At 38.0% G+C, this 24358-nt stretch overlaps 1 long non-coding RNA gene across 1 annotated transcript; it reads right to left on the reverse strand.

Annotated features, from left to right (window-relative positions):
- Positions 1-24229, reverse strand: LOC140685509 (uncharacterized). The gene is made up of 2 exons (XR_012058757.1): positions 24040-24229; positions 1-258 (listed from the first exon to the last, which is right to left on the reverse strand). It is a non-coding gene; the product is annotated as an uncharacterized lncRNA (long non-coding RNA).
- Between the last annotated feature and the right edge of the window lie 129 nt (positions 24230-24358).

Consider the following 24358-nt stretch of genomic DNA (forward strand, 5'->3'; position numbering starts at 1 on the left):
TAATGTGTGATCATTTATAACATGTGTTTCATACATCTAGATATTCTGCCATGTAAGATATAGTTACTACAGATGATAAAGTTCATTCTTCCCACAGCTTTCAAAATTGCATGAGTCTTATTCTAGTGGTTTTGGAAGACACATAAAAGACATGCCAATTTCAAAGCCCGGGGCGATGATTCAAGGAAGGCCGCAAAGCTGTCTTCTGTGTCTGTCGTGTTCCAGCAGCTGCCATAGTCATTCTCCTGCAACAGCTCTCTGCACAAAGCATAGGTTATAAAAGAAATCAGTCCTCAACAATGATGAGAGAATGCTCATTCAGTTCATTTCATTAGTGATGAGCTTATGTTGAATGGCAACATCATAAGCAAGCACCCAGAACATGGCTTTTTTCCCCCCTGGAGTTATGTACTGAGTGTCTTCTATTTGCCTCTCCAGACAGACACTGCTCCCTGCCTGTTAGGGGTTGAATTGTATCTCCAAAAAAGATGTTGACATCCTAACCCCCCATATCTGTACACGTGGTCTCTTTGGATATGTGGTCTTTGAAGACGTAATCAAGTTTAAAGTGAGGTCATGCTGACTTAGGGCAGGTCTTAATCCAATGCGACTGGTGTCCTGATATGAAGAGGAGATAAACACATGACCAGAGAACACTGCCTGGTGACAAAGGCAGAGATCAAAGTAGTGCCAGCCAAGGAATACCAAGGATTCATTTGCGGCAAATCACCAGAATCCAGGAAGAGGCCCAGCAGTATTCTCCCCTCTAGGCTTCAGAGAGAGCACGGTCCTGCTGAAACCTTGATTTCCGATCTCTAATCTACAGACCTACTGTTTTCAGTCACCCAGTTTGTAGTCCTAAGAAACAGTGCACTGTCCATCCTGCTTTGTACGCAGGAAGATGACCCATCCAGGCCATAACAATGAGCTTCCCCTAACAATTGGTTTAGTTATGGCCAAAATAAGAAGTTCAAGGGCAATGGGACAGTGAGGATAGGTGTTTATTTCCAGCTCCCTCCTTCTGGGTGCTCTGACTCAGCTGTTCCTCCACTGAAGGCCACAGTTACCCCTTTCCACACAGCTAGATTCTCTAGGTCTAGAACTGCCTGGTCCCCTTCAGGCTTCTGGGTGTCAGTGGTTGCCAACTTTTACCACCTATCCTAAGTACCTGTTGCTACATAAGAAATTATCATGAACTTAGTGGTTTAAAACAGCATCCATTTACTAACATAAATCAGGAATCAGGCATAGTTTAACTGTAACCTCTGCTTCCAGGTCTCCCAGAAGGCTGTGGTCAAGGTGTTGACCGGGGCTGAAAATCATCTGAAGGTTCAACTAAGGAAAGATCTTTGAATTTATTTACATGTTGTTGGCTGGTTTTAGTTCCTTTTAAGCTGTTGATCTGAGGACTTCAATTTCTTGCTGGCTGTTGAGCATAGGCATCCTCAGTTCTTTGACACATGGGCCAACCCAACATATCAACTTGAGTCATCAAAACTGGCAAAGGAAAGTGTTTGCTAGCAACATAGAAATCTGAATCTTTTGAAGTTTAATCATAGAAGTGGCAGATCCTCAAAGTCAAGATAGTCTATGGATTATAAACAATTTAATCAACAGAAGGAGATTAAATTGTTTATAACAATTACATAAGGAGATTACATACGGCAATGATGACCACAAAACTGGGATCACAAGGGGATCATCTTAGAATCGGCTGACCACATCTCTTGTCTTATTCCTTAAATGCTGCCCACACCTTAGTAAATGTTTCCCTCTGAGTGTGCCATCTGTTTCCTCCCTCGATGCTGATGGATACGAAGGGTGATAAACGGAATTTAATCACTCTTCTTTCTATTTGCTGTGATGAATTATCACTCTCTCTGAATAATTTGCTGGTTTCCAAAATTCACCAAAACTAAAGCAAGCTGTATAGATTTGACAAGTGTAGGCAAATCAGTGCTGGACTTTCCCAAAATATTCAGTCAACCAGGCCAACAGGGGCGATACATTTAACATTTCATCTAAAACATGGAATACAACTTTTTTTTTTCTGAACTGATTTACATGTAGGCCAGATTAGACCAAAGAAGAACTAGTTCATGAGAAATTACATATTAAGGACCAGGGTGAATTCAACCAGTGGGTGAGTAGAACAAGTGAAAATGTAGCAATCCAATCAACGTGAAACGTGGTCATGGGGAGGACAGGGTCAGAGTTGGAGAGACAACAAATAATGTCACTTCCAAATGATAAACAAAGACTATAAACAAGTAGATAGGTCAAAAAAGGAGGTGATGAGAATGTTCAGAGAAGCCTTTAGAATGGGCAAGGCTCGGACCGGCCAGGGTTGTCAGTACAACAGGAAAAGAAGCCACTTGCATTTGGAGGAAGGGATGCTAGTTCAAAGACTTTGCTTAAAGACAAATAAGCTCTGTGCAGAAGAAGTAAGCATATAATAGTGATTCTCTTTTTAAGAAAACAAGAAAAAGATGATTTCATTTTCCTTTTATTTTTTCCCTCTCTCCCTCTCTGTTTTTATTTCTCAAGTAATAAAGTATTACAAACATAGTTTCAAGGAAAGAATACCAAACCAGAAGCAGAATCAGGGACTGCAGATCCATCTTTGCTCAGACAGGAACATCAATTTACCAGGTTATACAGACAAATTCACTTCATCATTTTCTACTTTAATTTCCCCATCTATAAAATGGGATAATAGCAGCTACCTTGCCTAACTCTTAAGAATGTTGTGAAGATTAGATAAGACAATGAATGGAGAAGTACTCTGAAAAGTAAAAAGCATCAGGTAAATATTATTAAAAATAGTTTTCAAAATTCAGTCATGTGGCATCTATTTATGACAGTTAATAGGATTCAGCAAAGCACAGGCATCTCTAAATTTTGTCATTAAAATTTCAAAAGCACAACATGTCTTTACTTTGCTTCTGATTGGCCTATTTTGGCAACTATTGAACTAAAACATATATAAAAATATATCAACTTAATGGCACTAGAGAATTTTTGCCTAAGATATAATTCAGTAATTCATGTCAGCTCAATATTGTGAAAAATGAGGATAATGTTTTCTAATATTTCCTGACATGGTTTCCTTCTCAGTAATTAGATATCTCCCTAGGAAATGTTATCTTGGAGGGAAAAAGATATGATATAGGAAACATTCCTGAAGACCAAAAAAAAGTGGGGGGTGAAATAGGAACTTTTTCTAAGGGTTGAGGACAAAAAAGAGACATACCAATCCTCGTGTGGAAAGGTAGGAGGTAGAAAAGACACTAGACAGTTTAGGAGGAACGTAACCTAAGGAGGTCAGGTCCTGTAAGGGATCATAAACCCTATGGGAGGATACCATCTAGAATGTCTCCTACCAACATGAACTGACCACTGCACAGAAGTGCTGGTGGGACGTTTGCTGGGGAAGGAAGATCTGGCATCAGTGTTGCAGAGACTACCCAGGCTAGTGTGGGGTGTGATATACCAACAGAGGCCATTGGAAGTAGCTGGGAGGTAAAAGCTGGCCTGCCAACCATAGGGCATCATGGTACAGATCATGATGAAACTGTCAAGAGGCTGAGATGGAACGTGTAAGCCAAGGGCAGACATCAGATTTGGTTGAGACTAGGAGGAGTCATAGAAATGAGGAAAGCGTAGAAGAGGCCAACACAGCCCAGGAGTTACTCCAAGTGTCACCAAGTTTCTCAGTTCTGCCAAAAATGATGGCAGGAAGTCCCACGAGCAGATGGAACAAAAGATCCATAAGGAACCAAAAAGGCCACACGAGGAAGGGCCCACGCTTAGATCCAGGTTACCCCCCCACATACTGAGAAAGTCCACAGCAATCCCCCGCTCCAGGTTGTGTGGTGCCTCGGAAGTCAGCAGACAAAGGAAAAACATCTCTGAAAGAGTGGAGCTCCGTATTGCCTCAAGAGGTATCCAAAATGAGAAGGGCTTAGGCTACGTGACAGTAAGGTACGTTTACTTGGTAAGTTTACATTTTATCCAACACTCCATGGACATTGGTTTTGAGAAAGTCCAAATCAGTCACAGGTAAATTTTTGCACACCTGGGTAGAAGTGTACAAATTTCAGCTTTACTGCATTTCCAAGCCTGTTTCAACGTACATATTTTAAAAGAAGTATCACATTTCAGATCCCCAAAGAATTTAACCATTCAACAGGAGCAAACACAATTTCCATAAACATCTGTCTTAGTGTGAAATGACAGATTCTGAAATGAATGTAAATCATGGTACATTATATGTGACAAGCACTCAATGGCACAGGGCAAGTGTCCTTAGGAAATGGTACCCTCTTCTTTGGGATGAGATGTGACCCCTGTAAACCAAAGGGCAGTGGAAGTGCAGCCTACGATTACTTATTTTATAATTCACAGGCTTTTGTGTACAATAAGGTATTCATAAGTTAAGCAGAAATTTTGAACTGGAACTCGGAGTCCGCCTTGAGAAGAAGTGTTCGTTAGTACACTATAAATAAGGAATAGTTTAGAACTTGGCTTAACTTCGTTTCCACTCCATTAAAGATTTCTTCTTTATGAAGCATGTAGATACCAGAAACATTTGGAATACTGAGCAGATTTTTGAAAATCTGAACAAAGGAGAACTTTTATTGAAAATGGGAAATAAATGTCAATTCTTATAACAAAAATTATATTAGTAATCTTGTTATTCAGATACTTATAAGTTAAAGTATCTCATCTTCAGAAGCCTCTAAGAAAAGAGTTAATATTATCCCATTTCTCAGGAAAAAATGTGTTCAAAGTCTTAGAAAATATTATCTTATAGCCAACTTAGATTATGTATCTCTGCAGACAATACCAAAAGCACAACAAACCACGCCAAAAAAAAAAGAAAAAAATGTTTCGCCTTTTTGGTTGATCAGTGGTTTCTGTACATAAGGTCAAATAATTATTTCGGTTGACATTTTTCTTTAATGAACAATTTCAATAATTTTGAGTATAGCATTATTGACATTTATCACAAAATCTACCAGTTTATATTCAATCAAAATCAAGAAGCCTAGGGATTTCTTGATTACAAATGAAAGGTTTCTGCGATAGTAACCATCTGTACCTTCCCTCTAGCAGCTTCATGTTTTCTCAAGGTCCAATCATAATTACTAGATTTTTCAGAAGTGGCCTAGCAGAATGAATCTTATCTATGTCAGGCTGGAAGTCTCTACAAAGATTCAGAATACAAAATACTCCACTCTGTACATTTCTGTTTCTTATGGCAAGAGATGGATTATGGTTTAATACACAACCAGCACGTCTACCCACAAACCCTCTGTGACAGAGACAGAGGTGTATGGCACAAACATTTTTTTTTAAATCACTCAATCCATCTATTTTTTCTCCTGAGAGTTTTTGAAGCAACAAGCATTTACTTTTTGGGGCGATCGCTGAAATCAGTGGCATAATTGGTTTCTTGATTTTCTTTTCAAAAACCAGATATTAAATGAAGATAGAATCTCAGCTGTCAGTATATTTTGATAGATTTTGCATCCTTGAGAATATTGCTAATAATTTGTAATACAAGTTTATAAAAGTTATTTTTAATTATATATATGACATTCAAAAAATAAGAGAGCTTGAACGTGCCTGTGTCTACAGCAAACAGAAGTGCCCACTACTTTTGGAACAATTACTAACCCTGAATGAATTTTGAAAGAGTTAATAAGTAGGGTGGTGGAGAACCTGTAACTGAATTTGGTAGAAAAGTTTGATTCAAAAATAAATAGTTGTGTTTACTTCATCAATTGCTTACACTTGTGGCAACTTCAGGTTTCTGTCTTGCATCTGAAGTTGCTTCAGAAGTAGCCAAAATATATTGGAAATAAATTTTCAGTAACTTTGGGATAATCTATTTCCTGGCTGGATACTTTAAATATTTTAATTTTTTTGAAAATTCATGTATGGTAAGTCACATTCATACTCCCAAAATTTACAGTCCCTGAGGAGCAGTAATTCCAGCTTCTGCCACTGACTTACAACCCTGACAACTCCTTCCTTATTTATTTATTTTCTTACTGTCGTAAAACTCAACACTGCTGGCTCTGGCAAGAAGGTAACCCCTCCCACCCAGTTATCGTCTCCTCCGCACTTAGAATTCACCTGTGAGGTTGATTAAAGAATTGGTATGGATGTGGCTTCTCAGACAAGATACTGCTGGCTGACTAGGAAAAAAAAAACTTAAAGATGACAGAATATCAGCAGTGTGATTAAACATAGGAGTGAAATGAGAACAACCTCTCTGATCCTCTCAAAAACCATATTCAGCTATGCAACACTATTGGAAACATACAGACAAAAATCCCTCTGGAAAGTCATTCCTTTATACTTTGTTTCATTCAGAAAAAGTTATTTCTGCTTGAAGATTAGTCTCTCACCTTGTTTATTTCCTGTCTTTAGAATTGTTGACCCTCTGAGAGCAAAGATGACTTTTAGAGAGTGAAAAAGGAAAGACAAGGGTAGAGTTTATTTTTGCTTTATTATTATCAATATCAGTTACTTGGTAATATATATTTTCTATAAATATCTATACATTCTAAAAGGATTCCTTTTAAATTCCAACTTCATCAGCTGGGACTTTTTGAGCAGGGCAAAAAATGCCTGTGTATCAGGAATTCTGTTTTGTCCTGTATTATTGTCTTCTCCACTGGGCCACAGTACAGTAGGAGACAACTGGTCTTTTCTTCTTTGTAATAAATTTACCTTATGCCCCGTAGGAAATTAGATTTTTTTGAAATTCCTTGTTTCTCCATTTATTAGATAAATATGAAAGTAACCATCACTTTCAATAGAATGTGGTAGGTGTTTTAACTGGTTTATGTAAAGGAATTTTGAGAGCTGGTCTTAGAAAGTTCTAGGGCACATCATGTGTGATGATCAGTTTATAACTCCAAAGTTATTATATGTTCATCTTTTATTGTATTTCAATAATTGTTTAAAATAAAGGTCTAAAGCAGTGTTTCTCAAGCCTGAGTGAGCACCAGAATCACATGGAAAGCTTGTTACCATACAGAATCCTGGGCCTCATCCTTAGTTTCTGATTCAGTAGGGCTGAGGTGGCATCTGAGAATCTGTATTTCTAGCAAATCCCCAGGTGATGCTACTAACCAAGGCACCACACTGTAATAATTAGCGATCTAAAGGAAAGCTCTGTTCGGTGAATGCACATCAAATGGTAAACATAAGGTATATAGAGGTGACTATAGAATAAGATAAACCTGCAAACACATTTGTCTGTCTCTGATCATTTCAACATCAGTTTTTGGAAGCTTTGCTAAAAAGTAGTTTGGACCATCACAAAAAGTCATCCAGGCTGGGCTGCTTACATGAATTAGACGCTTAACAGGAAAGACATCTGGCAAGATGGCTAGGTTAGATCGTTGCACCATAAACTGTTTTCCACAGCACACAACAGCTAGTGGTCCAGCTAACTCAATAAAAACAATATTAACACTGTTACATTGCCCAATGATCGCATTCCCATCAGCACCAGCCTCTGTGAATGGTATTCCCGAGCTGGAAGTTGGCCAAACTCCTTCAGACAATCTCAGCTTACAGCATAATGTAATTTGGAAATGGCCGTATGGCAATAAATATGGCTACAAAGTATCGCATAAGTCCTTGCTCAGCCTTTTTGGGTACAGAGAGAACAGAACACCAAGGGATTGCCTTAACAGTAGCCTGTATGTATATATGAAACACATCACCATAATCTTTGGCTCCACAGCCACAGAAAGCTAAGCATTCTTTCTGAAATAGAATAAACAAACATTCTATCACTGTAGTCACTTTTAATACACAAATCCTTGCCTGTGCTCAATAAGATGTAAGTGGTAGAAATACAGGAGAGGCTTACAAGCAGGGTTTCTTCTATTGTGTAACTGGTCACGTTTTCTCCCACAAAAGAGATTGCTTACACCATCTTCTTGTATTTGATGAGACTAAAGAATGAATGCTGACAACATTAAAGCAGAAATATTTAAGACCTGATAGAATCTGAAGTGAGGTCTGTTCCCATTTTTCCCTCTGCTGTGTACATCTGTTCAGAGACTGCAGTGGACTTCTCAAAATAAGAACTAGCTTTTCTAGTCTCTTGCCTTTTTAACATTATCCTTCAAGAACAGCTACCTGCTCCGACAATCAACATGACTCTCTATGACTTCTCAGTAAATGAAGCTCACTCCACTAACCCAGGGGTACCATCAATCTGAAATACCGATATGAAAGCTTGAATTGCACATTTTATGATCAGCCAGCTGTATGTACTTAGGCAGTGGCTGTATTTAGAAAAGAGCCATTTTCTTATCTTTTAAAATCATGTTTGACTCTGGACTCACCAATATTAGACACCTATCATTTTTGCATATTAAATGCAACATTACTAAAAAGACAGCAGAATGAATTGGTAGCTCTATTTCTTCCCAAAGGAATTTCACAGTTGTTATTTCTTTCAGACAGAAAGCTCAAGAAAATAGCATTAAGGATTTTTAAAGTGTCTTCCTAGAAATGTGGCTGAAGAATATGAAACTAGCAAGTAAATATCCTATGCCAATTCTGGCAAATGTTTCTTCATATTAAGACATTTCTTGATATGTTTATATCAAAGATGTCTACTTTTTCAGGATGGAAGAGGGGATTAAAAAAAATTATCATCTCACTCCTTTCAGCCTTTTGTAAAAGGCATGTTAGGTCTTACTGTGTATTCTTCTACAATCTACCTAACATTTGTGAATGAGAGAGTTGTCAGACAGCTCCCCAAAGATAGAACATTCTGCCTTAATAAGATTGAATAGGCATTAAGTCAGATGGTGGTACTTCAATTTGTATTTTCCTCTTTACCTGAATCAATTTTTAATTATCGAAGTTGCCATAACAAGTGAGCCTAAACAGAAACCAAATCATTGGCAAAATGGACTTCAGTATGGCTCAAATTGTATTTTCCATGTCTTGGCTATTGTAAATGATGCTATAAACACTAGGTGCATGCATCTTTTTGAATTAGAGTCTCATCTGGATACATGCCCAAAAGTGGGATTGCTGGATCATATGATATGTCTATTTTCAGCTTTCTATAATGGCTGTAAAACACTACATTCCAACTAACATCAAAGGGTTCACAACCTAAATGTCCATTGACAGATGATTGGATAAAGAAGATGTGGTATATATATATATATGTATATACATACATATATATATGCATGCACATACATACAATGGAATATTACTCAGCCATAAAAAAGAATAAAATAATGCCATTTGCAGCAACATGGATGGACCTAGAGATTGTTTTACTAAGTGAAGTAAGTCAGACAGAGAAAGACAAATACAACATAATATCACTTATATTTGGAATCTAAAATAATGACACAAATGGAGTTATTTACAAAACAGAAACAGACTCACAGGCATAGAAAACAAACTTATGGTTACTATCAGGGAAAGGGAGTAAGGAGGGATAAATCTGAAGTTCAGGATTTGCAGATGGTAACTTCTATATATAAAATAGATAAAAAACAAAGTCCTACTGTATAACAAGAGAACTATATTCAATACCTTGCAATAGCTTATAATGAAAACAATGAAAAAGAATATATATATGTATAACTGAACCACTATGCTGTGCACCAGAAACTAACACAGCAGTATAAACCCACTGTACTTCATTGAAAAAGATACATCTCTTTAAAGAAATTGTATTTTCTACCACCTTAAATGTGAAATGACTCTGTTCTGAATACGAGCTCAGGATTACCTCAGGCAAGGCTGCTTCCCCCACTGTACTGCATAGTCACAATACTGACCTTAGAAAGTCTCCCTTTGGTAGAAATAAAAGCACAGAAGAAAAGAGGATTTTTCAGCAATGTTACGATTATAACACATATATGAGATATTAGATGAAGTCAGGTGAGCAGAAAGCAGTTCTGATGTAATGAAGTGAATACTAAGTTTAAAGGCAGAAGACCAACCTGGGTTTGTGACTAGGACTCATTCTTTGTTATCTGTGGAAGTCCTGTAACTTACGTGAGCTGCAGTCCTTATACCAGAAAAAGGGAAAGTTGAACGTAATAATGCCTCCTTTATAACATTGTTTGGGGCATAAAAATGGTGTGTTTTAAAATGCTTTTGAACTATAAAATCTCTATATTAATATTAGGGGTTTTGACAACTCCCTCCATTTCCCGTTTTCTAAAAGAAGCAGTCCCCTGGACAGTCCTGAAATTCAATTTACGTCTTCAACCACCTCCCATATCCTGCTGACTCTCGTGTCTTCATTTCTTGTTTGGAATTCCATCCCACTCCAAACCAGCTGACGCTCCCCTCCCCAGCACATCGCTACTCTCAAGTCAATTTCAGGTTCATGTGTCAAAATCAGAATTCACTCTTTTCTCTCTTAAAAATCTGCCAATGTTCTTTCATTCTCCCTCTTGGTGACCAAAACTTGGTGATCACGATTATCAATTTTCTCTTTAGCCCATCATCTTTATCCAGCTAGTCACCAGCCTTGATAATTCTGTCATTAGTATTGCCCAGTGCCATATTTCTGTATCAATCATTATTGACACTAAGGTTCACGCCTCCACCTCTTCCCTCCTGAATTAAGGGATGGATACTAACATATCTCCTTATTTCAGGCTCCTCACTCCACTTCATCCCTCCAACAGTGTTGCCAAAATGCTTTCATTAAACACACAATCTGATTAGGTTACCCTGGTTTAAAATCCCATGTTAATTTGCAGTCATCTTGAGGGTGAAACTGGAATTCCTCCCTGCAGACATCGCCAGAGCTAGCTTCCTTCCAGGGCTACCTCCCCTGCAGCTCCTCATAATCTACACACTAATTCCCAGCCATGCTGAAACTGGAAGTTCTCTAAACTCAACGTGCCTCCAGTTTCACTAAGCCTTACCTCCACCCGCCTCTTCTTACTCCCTGAAAGCCTTCATTCTTTGCCTCTCATTCTTGAAGAATTATTAGATCCAGGCTCTTCCAGGAAGCTCTGCCTCAGACCAAGATCAGGGCCCCCCAAGTTACTCATAACACACTAGCAATTTATAATTATTGCTTTGTTCTTTGTCTCTCTCAATTAAAAATAAGTACTACTTTTTCTTTTAATATCTGAACTACCAGTGTCATTGTTTGCCCAGAACACTGTAGATGTTCAATAAATATTTGGCAAAGAAGCACTTTTTCCTGGGCATTTGTCTTCCTGACTCTTTGGTTTGTTGAAAAGTCACTGAAATATTTTAAATAACTAAGTTAATGATGTGTATTTTTTCCCCTCTAGTAAGTAGTTTTTTTTTTTAATTGAAGTACAGTCAGTAACCTTTAGTGACGAAGAATATGAAAATGAATATATGTATATATACATTGTCTGGGACATTATGCTGTACACCAGAAACTGACACATTGTGACAATACTTCAATGACGTCTATTTAATAGCAGAAATACTATCTACTTCCTTACATTTAACTGACAACAAAATTTTGCCATTAAAATCTCACATACGTATGGAGTTAAAAATTCCAATCCTAGGGAAATAAGTTGAATTTCTTATCCAGTCCTATCATAATGATTCCAGTTACAGGAACACTATCTGATTTCCAGAACATGGAAATGAAAATTACCAAATAACCTTGTCTCATTCCAAGCAGCACTAAAGGTTGAGAGGGTCTTTCTTTGAAGAAAGATGACTCAATGTATTAAAATCGAATCTGACATTGGAGATTTCTTTGATGCTTAAGAACATTTATCTTTTATCCATTAATTTTGCATGTCTAAATAATGATAAATTTAAAATGTGATAAAGCCTCTCTTATTTAAAAAGACATATTCTGTGCTCAATGTGCCTATGTTGTTTCATATATTTTCAGAATTTATATTCAAAGAAAAAAATTCTAGTTTTTTTTTTTTCTTTGGTTGGTATTGTAAATGGTGGTAATGTCTAACTAGTTGTTTTGGAAAAGTAGGATATGCTATCATAAGGAAAATAGCTTTTAAAAGTAATTCCCTTATTCCATAAAATGATGTTCAAAAGAAAGTTAGCAAAAGGAAGCCAGATAGTATGGAAAATTCTTCTTCAGTGTTCACAAACATGCGAGCCATCACAGAAACAGGAAAGCAAAGCATAATTAGAGTAGTCCACAAATTACATTACAATTGTCATAAACAACTTGAGGTCAAGGCTCAAATTTACTGATTGTTTTCTATAAAGACTTTTCCTTATGTTTCTTCCTGCTTTTCATCCTGTGACTGCACTGCTTTACACTAATTACTTCTCCTACCAAATTGTGCCCCCTCCAATGAAAACAAATATATTTATATACTAAAAATCCTGTAATTCAGCTTATTCTCTTTAAAGACTCTTTTAAAAAAGAAACCCATTCACTTTAGTTCCTCACACCCTCCTCCGAAAAATAGAACTGTTTCAAATAAATTATTTCACTACCATCTTATGTTCAGGGCTTTGGGTTCACATACAAAGCTAAACTCCAGAGTAACGTTTATTTTGTAGCAATAAAAAGATAACATGGAAGATGCTGAAATCTTTTCAATGATGTCTTTTAGGGAAAGTACGCTAGAAATGGGTTTTGGTAAAATTTTTCCAAAGATCCTTCGGCAATCCTGTCACTAAACCTTTTATTAAATCTCCTGCTAAGTTAAGCAATAAGCCAACTGCTAGCTAGGAAAGTGCTCATGTGCCAAAATAATCACCCAGAACATTTTCTGATTAATAATCAAAATGCCCTCTGAAGTAAGTTGTTTGTACTACCATTGCCAATTAAAGATAAAAAGACAAGGAATGAGCCTAAGTGAAAAATACTCAGAAACCTCAGTCCCCAACTTCTTAAAGATTAAAGATTACCACAACTTCTGAAAAATGAAACATAATTGACACAATTGAAAAAGAAGTCAGAGCATGTACATTTAAATGTGTCATTTTTTTCATAACATTTTGTATCAGCCGACCGTTAATCAAAACAAGAGTAAAAATATTCACTAAGTAAACCTCAATTATAAACTTATAATAAACTCCTTTGTTTTTACACTGGCAATTATTTATATATAAACCAATTCACTATCTTCGTATGTTCAAGTGTTACTGTTCATGTACAAAACACATTAATTGAGAGTTTTAATTACTGCCTTTGATAATGTGGATCTTTGGAGTTTCTGTGATATATAGTATAGTAAGCTTTGATTTTCCTAGGGCTAAAATAATAAAATGTTTGCAACGTGACTTCAGCGAGATCTTACAACATCTCTATGATGGCAAGGGGAAAGGTAGTATAATCCAGAAATGGAAAAAAAAAAAAAGGAGAGAAAGAGTAGCCTTAACCTTTAGATCTCTCTCTTTCTTAACTGAAGTATAGTCAGTTACAATGTGTCAACTTCTGGTGTACAGCATAATGTCCCAGTCATGCAGATCTCATTTGAAGATAATGGCTAAATCTATTCATTGCTTTTAAAGTAAAGAAATTTGCAGAGATAGAGAGAAGAAACATGACACATCATATAAACAGATGCTCTAATTTCAATGACACTGGTCTTATAAGCCCCCAAACACCTGCATATTCTCTGGACTGGAATAAAGGGCATGGCGGTACACAGAAATCTCAATCTTTCATAAGATAGCCATTTACCAGAGAGTAATTAATTGCAAGATACATAAAACTCTACTTGTTTACAGAATAGGTCTGATATAAGATCAGTTTCTTTGATTTTTTTTAAGATATTTACTTTACAAATCAAAGAGAAAAAACAAAGAAAAAATATTGAGTTAATCTAATATTTTTGTTGAAAAGCAATCATCACTTTTTAGTAATAATTAATACATGTCAGTGGCATTCTTTCCCTTTTATTGATGAATTGGCACATTCAGAATTTTCTTAAAATTTCCATGAAATACCCCTAAACACTTATACTATATCTTCTCAGAGAAACAGTCCCTGACCATCATACCCAACCACCACATACTCTCAACTCTCTTTCCCTTTTCTTATTACTGTTTTAAATTTTCTTCTTTTCTCACCTGTTTATTTATCCATCTCCCATCCCCCAAGAGCGTGCACACTATAAATGCAGGACCGTGTCTAACTTGGTAAATTTTGTACCCCAGTCCCCTCCTGTGTGACGGACATAGTAGCAACACAGTGAGTCATTTAAATTTCTTTTCACACATTCACTCATTAATTTGACATTTGTCTTTCATTATAATATCCTGATGATTCTCTGTATAAAATCAATGTTTTCACGTCCAAATGTAAAATCAGATATACAGACTGAGGTCCTTAAGTTCTTTTCGTTCTTGGTGTTTTTCCTTTAGAAAGCCTCCTCTGTGATGGCTGGAATGAAACTCACTGGCTGCGACAGGCTCTCATTTGAACCCCTGGTCTCTCCCTGAAGCCAGAGGCCAGGCTGACCCTGCGGGCAGGATTACCCACTATCACGCATGCATGGAATGTAGCTTCCTAAACTTTCTCTACAGTTGGAACCAAGAAATGGCCGGCTGCTATCTCCAGGCTCCTTGACAGTGACTTTTTCTTCTCTCCTGTTCTTTGGACCCCAAGAGAGACATGCAGGAAAAAAACAAAAGAGCACAAGAAGGGGGAAAGAGGAGAGAAAACACAGCTGGGGAAAAGGGTGTGGTAGCTTTTCCCTTAACTATCAATTGCCAAGGTTACTTTTGGCAGAGAGAAAAAGGAAAAGGGCCAGACTGTGCCTGCTTGAAGCTTTTGTACTTCTGCCCAGACTGTGGGGAAAATGATGGGATTAAGTAAAAATGCCAGCAATAACAAAAAGGAAATCTTCCCAACAGCTTTCGTTGCCTGGAGGATGAACTGCTTGAGGCACTGACCTCCCTGCCTCTCTCAATGAGGTCAAGAAACTGACTGTCACTCCTACAATTATGATTAATGATGCTCCCGCTGGTGACAGATTTCAAACCACAGCCTCTGGAGCACAGTGAGACTCAGGTGCCTGGTGGTGTGTTGAGTCACTGCTCTGGCAAAAGACGTATTTGTTAGAGCTACAGGCTTAGCTTTCAGCAAGCTATCCTCTTGATTCTTTGCTGCGACATCCTATCATGAAAGAACAGAAAGCCCGGTACAAAGAAGGACTGCTAAGAAGGATAAAACATGAAATTAATTTTAAAAAAAGCTTTTGTACTGAACGGCAAAATGCAGCATAATGAATAATTAAACAATTAATAATATAATCCTCTTAAATGCGCAGAACCACTATGTGAGAAGATTAAGTGTTTAACAGTTTCCAGTATAATGCAAATGGTAAGGATCAGCCTTTATTTTCCACTTTTTAAGGTAATAAAATTGAAAGCACGTTTCCAGATTTTAATTAAATAGTATTAAATTTTCAGTAATAAGCCAGCAACAGCAGTGCTGTAATACGGAAGGATTATCAAATACAAAGGTAAGTACACAATAGCAAAAAGGTAACATTTCTTGGTTCTTTTTATAAAGAAAGAGGTTACTTAAAAGGGTGCAGTCAGTTTCTAAGTTGCTGTGGTGCCCATCACTAAACATCCAGTTGAACGCTAATCTGTGGTAATGACTGTAAGATTGGGATTTAGATTGATGCATTTCAGAGACAGTCCAATCATGGAAAAAGAACTGAAAAAACAATGTAGAATGGTTGCAAAGCTATAAAACAAAGTAATTGTTGCATCCAAATTCCATTTCACTATTACATTCTCCAATCTACAATTAATACTCTGCATGACATAGCACCTGCATTCCCATGAGTATATTTTTTACTATTTCTTAGGTATCAAAAATACAAATTATTTTATCTCAGTTTCCCCAGAAGAAGCACGTAAGAGGAAGATTCATGTACAAGTGATTCATTAAGGAAGTTCTTCCAGGAGAAATAGGGAGACAGTGGAGAAGAAGCCAAGAAAGGTGGTTTTGAAATGAAACCCGAACTCAGCCCACGTCTGCATGGAGCATAACTTACACCACAGAGCTTGCTGTGGCATCTGGCCAAGCAGTTTCTGCAGCCTAAGGTTTAACACTCTGAAGAAGGAGCAGCACACGTAGATGTGGCCCCGGGTAGTACCGGGGATTCTAGGGGTCTAGGCAAAACACCCTCAGTATCTCTACACAGATGTAGTAAAGAAATATCTTTGCTTATAATTATCCATGAACTCTATTAGCTGTATAATTAACTGCCTTCTAAGTTTAAAATCCTGCTTAGGTAGAGCCTTGATCCCTACACTCCCCCTGCCTCCACTCCCCACGGCTGACTCCTACATGAAGACTCATCCCTGGATCCATTCAGACTTCAAGCAGAAGAGGTTTTTGAAACTGGTAGTATTTTGCCTGATATTGTAGAATTCGGCCTCAAGTTACATTGGGCCCTGTTCTGAGAACTGAGATATATATATTATGTTTAGAGGAGATACTGGAGATTGAATCCTGGACCTCATGCATGCTAAGCATGCACTTTACCATTTAAGCTATATCCTCCCCTCTCTGAGATATATCCTTAAAACTCAACTTCACCCACACTCCCATAATGGACCCCTTTGTTTAGTATTCTAGTGTTTTACATAGATTCCAGTGGTTTGCACAGATCTCAGTCCTACTAAGAAGAGAGTTTCACTGCTGCTGTGAACTCTGACTCTAAACTCAGATCTTACCACTCTCCATTTTGTTATTTTCCATGAAATCCCAGTGGATGTGGCCCATGTATAAGTTTTCACGAATGCAATATCCAAAATCATTGCTGCTCTCCACTGGCACAGTCTCCAGCCGTCAGTCCATATTCTAGACTCCCTTCATCCTGTATCTGTAGCTGGAGATATAGGTTAGTCTCTCACAGATGCCACATTCTCCTTGTCTCCTATGTGGCAGCAGTCCCCTGGGCCATAAAAGTCACATCTTAAAAGATAATGCCACTTATGTTTCTAAAAAAACCCAATTAAAAAAAAAAAGAATAAGTTGCTGAAGTCATTCAGCAGGCAATTGTGGAAGGAGAGGGAGATCTGAATGAAAAAAAAAATCATGAACGTACTCCTGTGTGAAAAGATATTCTAAAAGCTTGGAAAAAGGTTTGCTCTAGAGAGCAAAAAAGCTTCGCTTCAGGGAATAATTCTTCAGACTGCACCAGACTTAGGAGACAAGTTGATCTGGAAGTGAATAACAATACTCACAATGTGCAAATCTTAACCACAGAACATAATGACTATTAAAATTACTTAAACTTGTGGGTGTGGATACACCAGCGACAGCTAAGAATCAAGTAAAAGACTGACTTTGGTAAACTAACCACAGTTAATTTAAAAAAGAGATTTTAAGAAGCATAGCTTAGTTAACCAGTAGTACTTAGGTTGCCATTACTAATAAAAGGACAATTAAATAACATATTATCAATGTAAATACATTTTAGTGTATATAAATTTTGGAATTGCTTGGGATTCTTTGTTTTGAACTAATTTTAGAAATCTTACCCTAAAGTAAGGTTCACAGACCTTATATTTCCCATTTCCACTATGTGGAGTACAGAGTTTGAGGACAGTAAGTTAAGGCAAAATTCGATCTTCAGCAGGTATGGGAAGTCCAGAAAATGGTGGGAAAGAGTTAAAAAAAAAAAACTTGATCACTGAAGTAAAGAAGAATCAGAAGCATAGAAAGGACCAGATGCTTAAGAAAACCAATTTCATGGGAATTCATAGAATCTATGGGATAAATCAAGCAATAAACCCAATTGGAATTGAGGAGATGGAAGTAGAACTAGGAGGTTCAAATCTGATTAACATCTTTATGCTGGTATTGGCTTGAGAGCTCATTACCACCTAGGACACAACCTTTGGTTTTGCAGTTACAGCTCTCTGCAGTCAATGTCCACGTGGTGTAGCAGAGAGTTCTTAAACCTTAAATCAGAAAGATCTGCATCCTAATTCCAGTTCTAACAGTGTAAGCTGCATGAACCTGGGCAAAATATTTACACTATTTAAATTTAAATGAGAAACATAATATCCCACTCTTAGAAATATTGTGAGGATTAAATAAAATAATGAATGTTAAGTCACACTGTTGGCTCCTTGTGAGTGCTGTTCCTTCCCTTCCCATTCACCCTTCAACACTTCTGGAGGCCTGTAATAGAAAGTATCTGGGAAGGAGAGCAATCAAGGCGGTAGAGTAAAAAGATCCTGAGCTCACCTCTTCTCATGAGCACATCAAAATCACAACTATCTGCGAAACAACCATCCATGAAAAAGACTGAAACCTATCAGAAAAGGATTTCTGCAACTAAAGCATTAAGGAAGAAACACAATGAGACCAGTAGCAAGAGAGGACTTGTGATATAATCAAATGCCATATGCCCTGTGTGGGTGACCCACAAACCGGAGTAGAGTTATATTGTAGAGATTCTCCCATAGGAATGAGAGTTCTGAGTTTCACAACAAGCTCCCCAGCCTGGGGGTCTGGCACTGGGAAGATGAGACCCAGAGCATTTGGCTTTGAAGGCCAGCAGGGCTTAATCACAGGACTGCCACAGCTGGGAAAACAGAGACTTCACTCTTAAAGGGCACACATAGAATCACACAGGCAACAGGACACAGGGCAAAAGAAGTAATTTAATAGGAGCCTGGGTTAGACCTACTTGCTGGTCTTGGAAATTCTCCAGGAGAGGTAAGGGGCAGCTGTGATGCACCATGGGGAAACAGACACTGGTGGCAGACATATTGGGGAACATTGTTGGTGGCTGACATCTTGGCTTATTAGCTCTAAGACCTGGCCCCACCCAACAGCCTGCAGGCAACATTGCTGGGATGCCTCAGGCCAAAAAACTAACCAAGCAGGGACATAGCCCAACTCATCAACAAACAGACTGACTAAAGACAAAAGCACCCACAGCCATCTCCGGGCCCACCCCACCCTACTAGACACAGCCCACCCTACTAGAGGCGAGGAGTCTGTTCCACCCACCAGTGGACAGGCACCAGCCCTTCCCACCAAGAAGCTTGCAAAAGCCTCTAGACCAGTCTCACCCACCAGGAGGCAGACATCCTGAGCAAGAAAACTACAATTCTGAAACAGGCCAGACCCTACCTTGGGACCAGCTGGTTCCCGGCCCAGCTCATTAGCAGGCCAACACAACCGTTAGGACACCCAGGACCGCATACATAAATATGTTGGGAACCAACTCCCCTAAAATTATCTGAAATGAGCTCTGGGGTCCATGGGCCCTGTATCCAGACTGCATGAACTAGTTCTCCCTGCCAGTGGACTTGCACTAACCCCAGGATCTGGCTTCATCTGCCAGTAGGCAGGCAACAGCTCCAGAGTCTTTGGGATCCTGACTCCACTCACCAGTGAGCCAGCACTAACCCCAAGGCCCTCTAGGATTTCACAACCAGCTGCCTCGTGACCAGGTCCCACTAAACAAGAGCCAGCAGCATCCACACAGGGCAGGACCTGGCAATCAGTCGGCCTACCAGACCACCCACATAGCCTGCCACAACAGAAGGACCCACATAGCCCTTTTTGGGTAAACGTTTAGTGATGAGAGGGGAGTGCATTGCTTGAACACATGGGATAACTCCTACCACTTCTCCAAGGTCGAGAAATATAACCAATCCACTACATACATAAAAATACAAATAATAACTTAGACAAAATAAGGCAGCAGAGGAATATGTTCCAGATGAAGGAAGAAGATAAAACCCTAGAAGAACTAAATGAAGTGGAGATAGACAATCTACCCGAGAAAAAGTTCAGTGTAGTGATCATAAAGATGATGAAAAAACTGGGGAGGACAATGGATGCACAGAGTGAGAAGTTAGAAGTTTTTAACAAGAATTAGAAAATAAAAAGAATAACTAAACATAATTGAAGAATACAATAACTGAAATGAAAACACACTAGAAGGAATCATTAGTACACTAAATTACTCAGAAGAACAAATCAGTAAGCTGGAAGACAAAGTAGTGGAAATCACTGTCACTGAACAAAAACAAGAAAAAAGAAATGAGGACAGTTTAAGAGATCTCTGGGACAAAAGCAAGCACATTAATAATTACACTATAGGAGGCCCAGAAGGAGAAGAGATAAAGGGTCTGAGAAAATATATGAAGAGATAATAGCCGAAAACCTCCCTAAACTAGAAAAGGAAATAATCACCAAAGTCCAGGAAGAACAGAGTCCCATTCAGGATTACCCCAAAGAGGTACACACCAAGATACATTGTAATCAAAATAATAAAAATTAAAGATAAAGAGAGACTACTAAAAGCAACAAGGGAAAAGCAACAAACAGCATACAAGGGAACTCCCATAAGACGATCAGTTTATTTTGCAGCAGAAACTCTATAGGACAGAAGAGAGTGGCAAGACACACTTAAAGTGATGAAAGGGAAAAACATACAACCAAGAAGACTACTGAGCAAGGCTCTCACTCATATTTGTTGGAGAAATCAAAAGCTTCACAGACAAGCAAACACTAAAAGAGTTCAGCACCATCAAACCAGCTTTACAACAAATGTTAAAGAAATTTCTCTAGGCAAAAAGGAAAAGACAGCAACTAGAAACAAGAAAATTATGAAATGGAAAGGCTCACTGGTAAAGGCAAACATATAGTAAAGGTAGGAAATCATACACACACACAGCTAGTAGGGAGATTAAAAGACAAAAGTAGTAAAAATTATCTGTATCCATAATAAGCAGCTAAGGGATACACAAAATAATTAGATGTAAAATATGATACCAAAAACAGTAATTGTGAAGGGAGGAGAGTACACATGCAGGGTATTTTAAATGAACTTGAAATTAAGAGCTCAACGACTAAAAACAATCATATATATATATATATATACACACACACACACACATACACATACATACACTGATATATTAAAAAAAACTGATAAACACAAACCAAAAATCCATAATAGATATACACAGAAAAAAGGGAAAGAAATCCAAACATAACATTAAATGTAATCATCAAATCACAAGAGAACGAAGAAGAAAGGAGGGGAAAAAAAGACCTCCAAAAACATATCCAAATAATTAACAAAATGATAATAAGAACACACATACTGATAATTATTACCTTAAATGTAAACAGACTATGTGCTTCAGCCAAAAGACACAAATTGGCTGAATGAATACAGAAACAAAGCTTGTATATTTGCTGCCTAAAAGAGACTCATCTCAGATCTAGGAACATACAGACTGAAAGTGGAGGAATAGGAAAAAAGTATTTCACACAAATAGAAATAAAAAGTAAGCCAGCTGGAGTAACCATACTTATATCAGACAAAAGAGATTTCAAAATAAAGACTGTTACAAGAGACAAAGAAGGACACTATATAATGATCAAGGGATCAATCCAAGAAGATAAAACAATTGTAAATATACATGTACCCAACATAGGAGCACCTCAATATTTAAGGAAAATATTAACAGACATAAAAGGAGAAATTGACAATAACACAATAGTATCAGGGAACTTTAACACCCCACTTACATCAACAAACAGATCATCTACACAGGAAAGCAATATGAAAACTCAGACCTTAAATAAAACATTAGACCAAATGGACTTAATTGATATTTACAGAGCATTCCACTTGAAAACAGCAGAATACACATTCTTTCCAAGTGCATATGAAACATTCTCCAGGATAGATCACATGCTAGGCCACAAAACAAGCCTCAGTAAATTTAAGAAAATTGAAATCATATCAAACATCTTTTCCAGCCGCAATGTTATGAGACTACAAATCAACTACAAGAAAAAAATTGCAAAAAACAGAAACACATAGAGGCTAAACAATATGCTACTAAACAATCAATGAAAAAATCAAAGAGAAAATGAAAAAATTATCTAAATAAAATGAAAACAAAAATACAATGATCCAAAGCATATGGGATGCAGCAAAAGCAGTTCTAAGAGGGAAGTTGATAGCAATACAAGCTTACTTAAGGAAATAAGAAAAATCTTAAATAAGCAACCTTACACCTGAAGTAACTAGAGAAAGAAGAACAAACAAAACTCAAAGTTAGTAGTAGAAGGAAAGAAATAACAAAGATCAGAGCAGAAGTAAGTGTAATAGAGAGAAAAAAATAGAAAAGATCAATGAAGCTAAAACCTGGTTCTTTGAAAAGATAAACAAATTAATAAACCTTTAGCCAGTCTCATCTAGAAAAAAAAGGAAAGGATCCAAATCAATAAAGTCAGAAATGGAAAAGGAGAAATTACAACCCACATCATAGAAATACAAAGGCATATAAGAGACTACCATGAGCAAATATAGGCCAATAAAACACACAATGTAGAAGAAATGGACAAATTCTTAGAAAGTTACAATCTCCCAAAACTGAACCAAGAAGACATAGAACATATGAACAGACCAATTACCAGCACTGAGTTTGAATCAGTAATTTAAAAACTCCCAACAAACAAAAGTGCAGAACCAGACGGTTTAACAGGTGAAGTCTACCAAACATTTAGGGAAGAGTAAACACCTAAACTTCTGAAATTATTCCAAAAAATTGCAGAGGAAGGAATAATTCCAAACTCATTCCATGAGGCTCACCCTAATACCAAAGCCAGATAAAGATATCACAGAAAAAGAATACTATAGGTCAGTATCACTGATGAACATACATGCAAAAATCTTCAACAAAATACCAACAAACTCCAACAATATATTAAAAGGATCATACACCACAATCAAATATTTATTCCAGGGATGAAAGGATTTTTCAATATCAGCAAGTCAATCAATGTGATATGCCACATTAACAAACTGAAGAATAAAAACCATATGATCACCTCAGTAGATGGAGAAAAAGCTTTTGATAAAATTCAAAATCTATTTATGATAAAAACTCTCCAGAAAGTGGTCACAGAGGGAATATACTTCAATATAATAAAGGTCACATATGACAAACCCACAGCTAACATCATACTCAACAGTAAAAAGCTGAAAGCCTTCCCTCTAAGATCAGAAATAAGACAAGGATGCCTACTCTCACCACTTTTATTCAGCATAGTTTTGGAAATCACAGCCATAGCAATCAGAAAAGAAAAAGAAGTAAAAGAAATCCAAATTGGAAAGGAAGAAGTAACACTGTCACTGTTTGCAGATGACATACTATATATAGAAAATGCTAATCACCAGGAAACTACTAGAGTTCATCAATAAATTCAGCAAAATTGCAGGGTACAAAATAGCGTATAAAAATCTTTTATATTTCTACACACTAAATGAAATATTAGAAAGAAGAATTAAAGAAACAATCCCATTTTCCGTCACATCAAAAAGAATAAAATACCTAGGAATAAACCTATCTAAGAAGGCAAAAGATGCCCCGCCCTACTCCAAAAACTATAAGACACTGATGAAAGAAATGAAGATGCCACAAACAGATGGAAGGATGTACCATATTCACGGATTGTAAGAATCAATATTGTTGGAATTTGGAATTAACCAATAGACACCACTCTATAAAAAATAGATAAACAACAAAGACCTAATGTATAGCACAGTGAACAATATTCAATATATTGTAATAACTTATAATGGAAAAGAATCTGAAAAAGAATATATATTTTTATATTTATATCTGAATCGTTTTCAAATCTGTATGTATATATATATATGTATATATATATGTATGTATATATATATATACACACATACATACAGCCCCAGCGAGGACTCTCAAAAGTAAGGTTCCTGAGGGTCTTCGGCCCCCAAATAAGAGCCTCAGGTAGAGGAGTTTGTGTAGGGGTAAGTACTCCCCCAGACTGTCTTGTCCTGAGGTGAACTGTGGATTCCGAAGTGAAAGCTTTGTTAATTTTAAACAGAGAGGTGCCTCTGGACACAGAGCAGAGACAGTCCTGATCTGACCAAAGGGAGGGCTTCCCAGGTGCCCTATGAGGTTGGGGCTCCCCGCTCCCAGGTGTCCTGTGGGGCTGGGGCTCCCCGCTCCCAGGGTCGCTCTCCACCCCCGTCCACTCCCTACCGCCAGGTCTGGGCGCAGGGCTCGGTACTGCTCGCTGGCGAGGAAGCCGCAGCGCTCCTCCAGGGGCACGTGTGGCTCCCCGGGGAATCTTCGGCAGAAGCCCCGCAGGAGGCCGGTCTCGAAGTCGGCCAGCACACCGTCCATATACACCAGCACCCGCACAGGCCGCGCGTGCCGCGCCGCCATCACCATTGCCATCGCCGCGAGGCAGGGAACCCGGCCGGAAGCGTGGAAGCGCCGGGAGCGGGAGCCGAAGCGGAGCTGATCGCCGACCGCTGCTTCCAGAGACCCCTGGGTGGGCGGGGCCGACCAGGGCTAA

The sequence above is a fragment of the Vicugna pacos genome, chromosome 14, assembly GCF_048564905.1.
Source record: "Vicugna pacos chromosome 14, VicPac4, whole genome shotgun sequence".
Lineage (NCBI taxonomy): Eukaryota > Metazoa > Chordata > Mammalia > Artiodactyla > Camelidae > Vicugna > Vicugna pacos.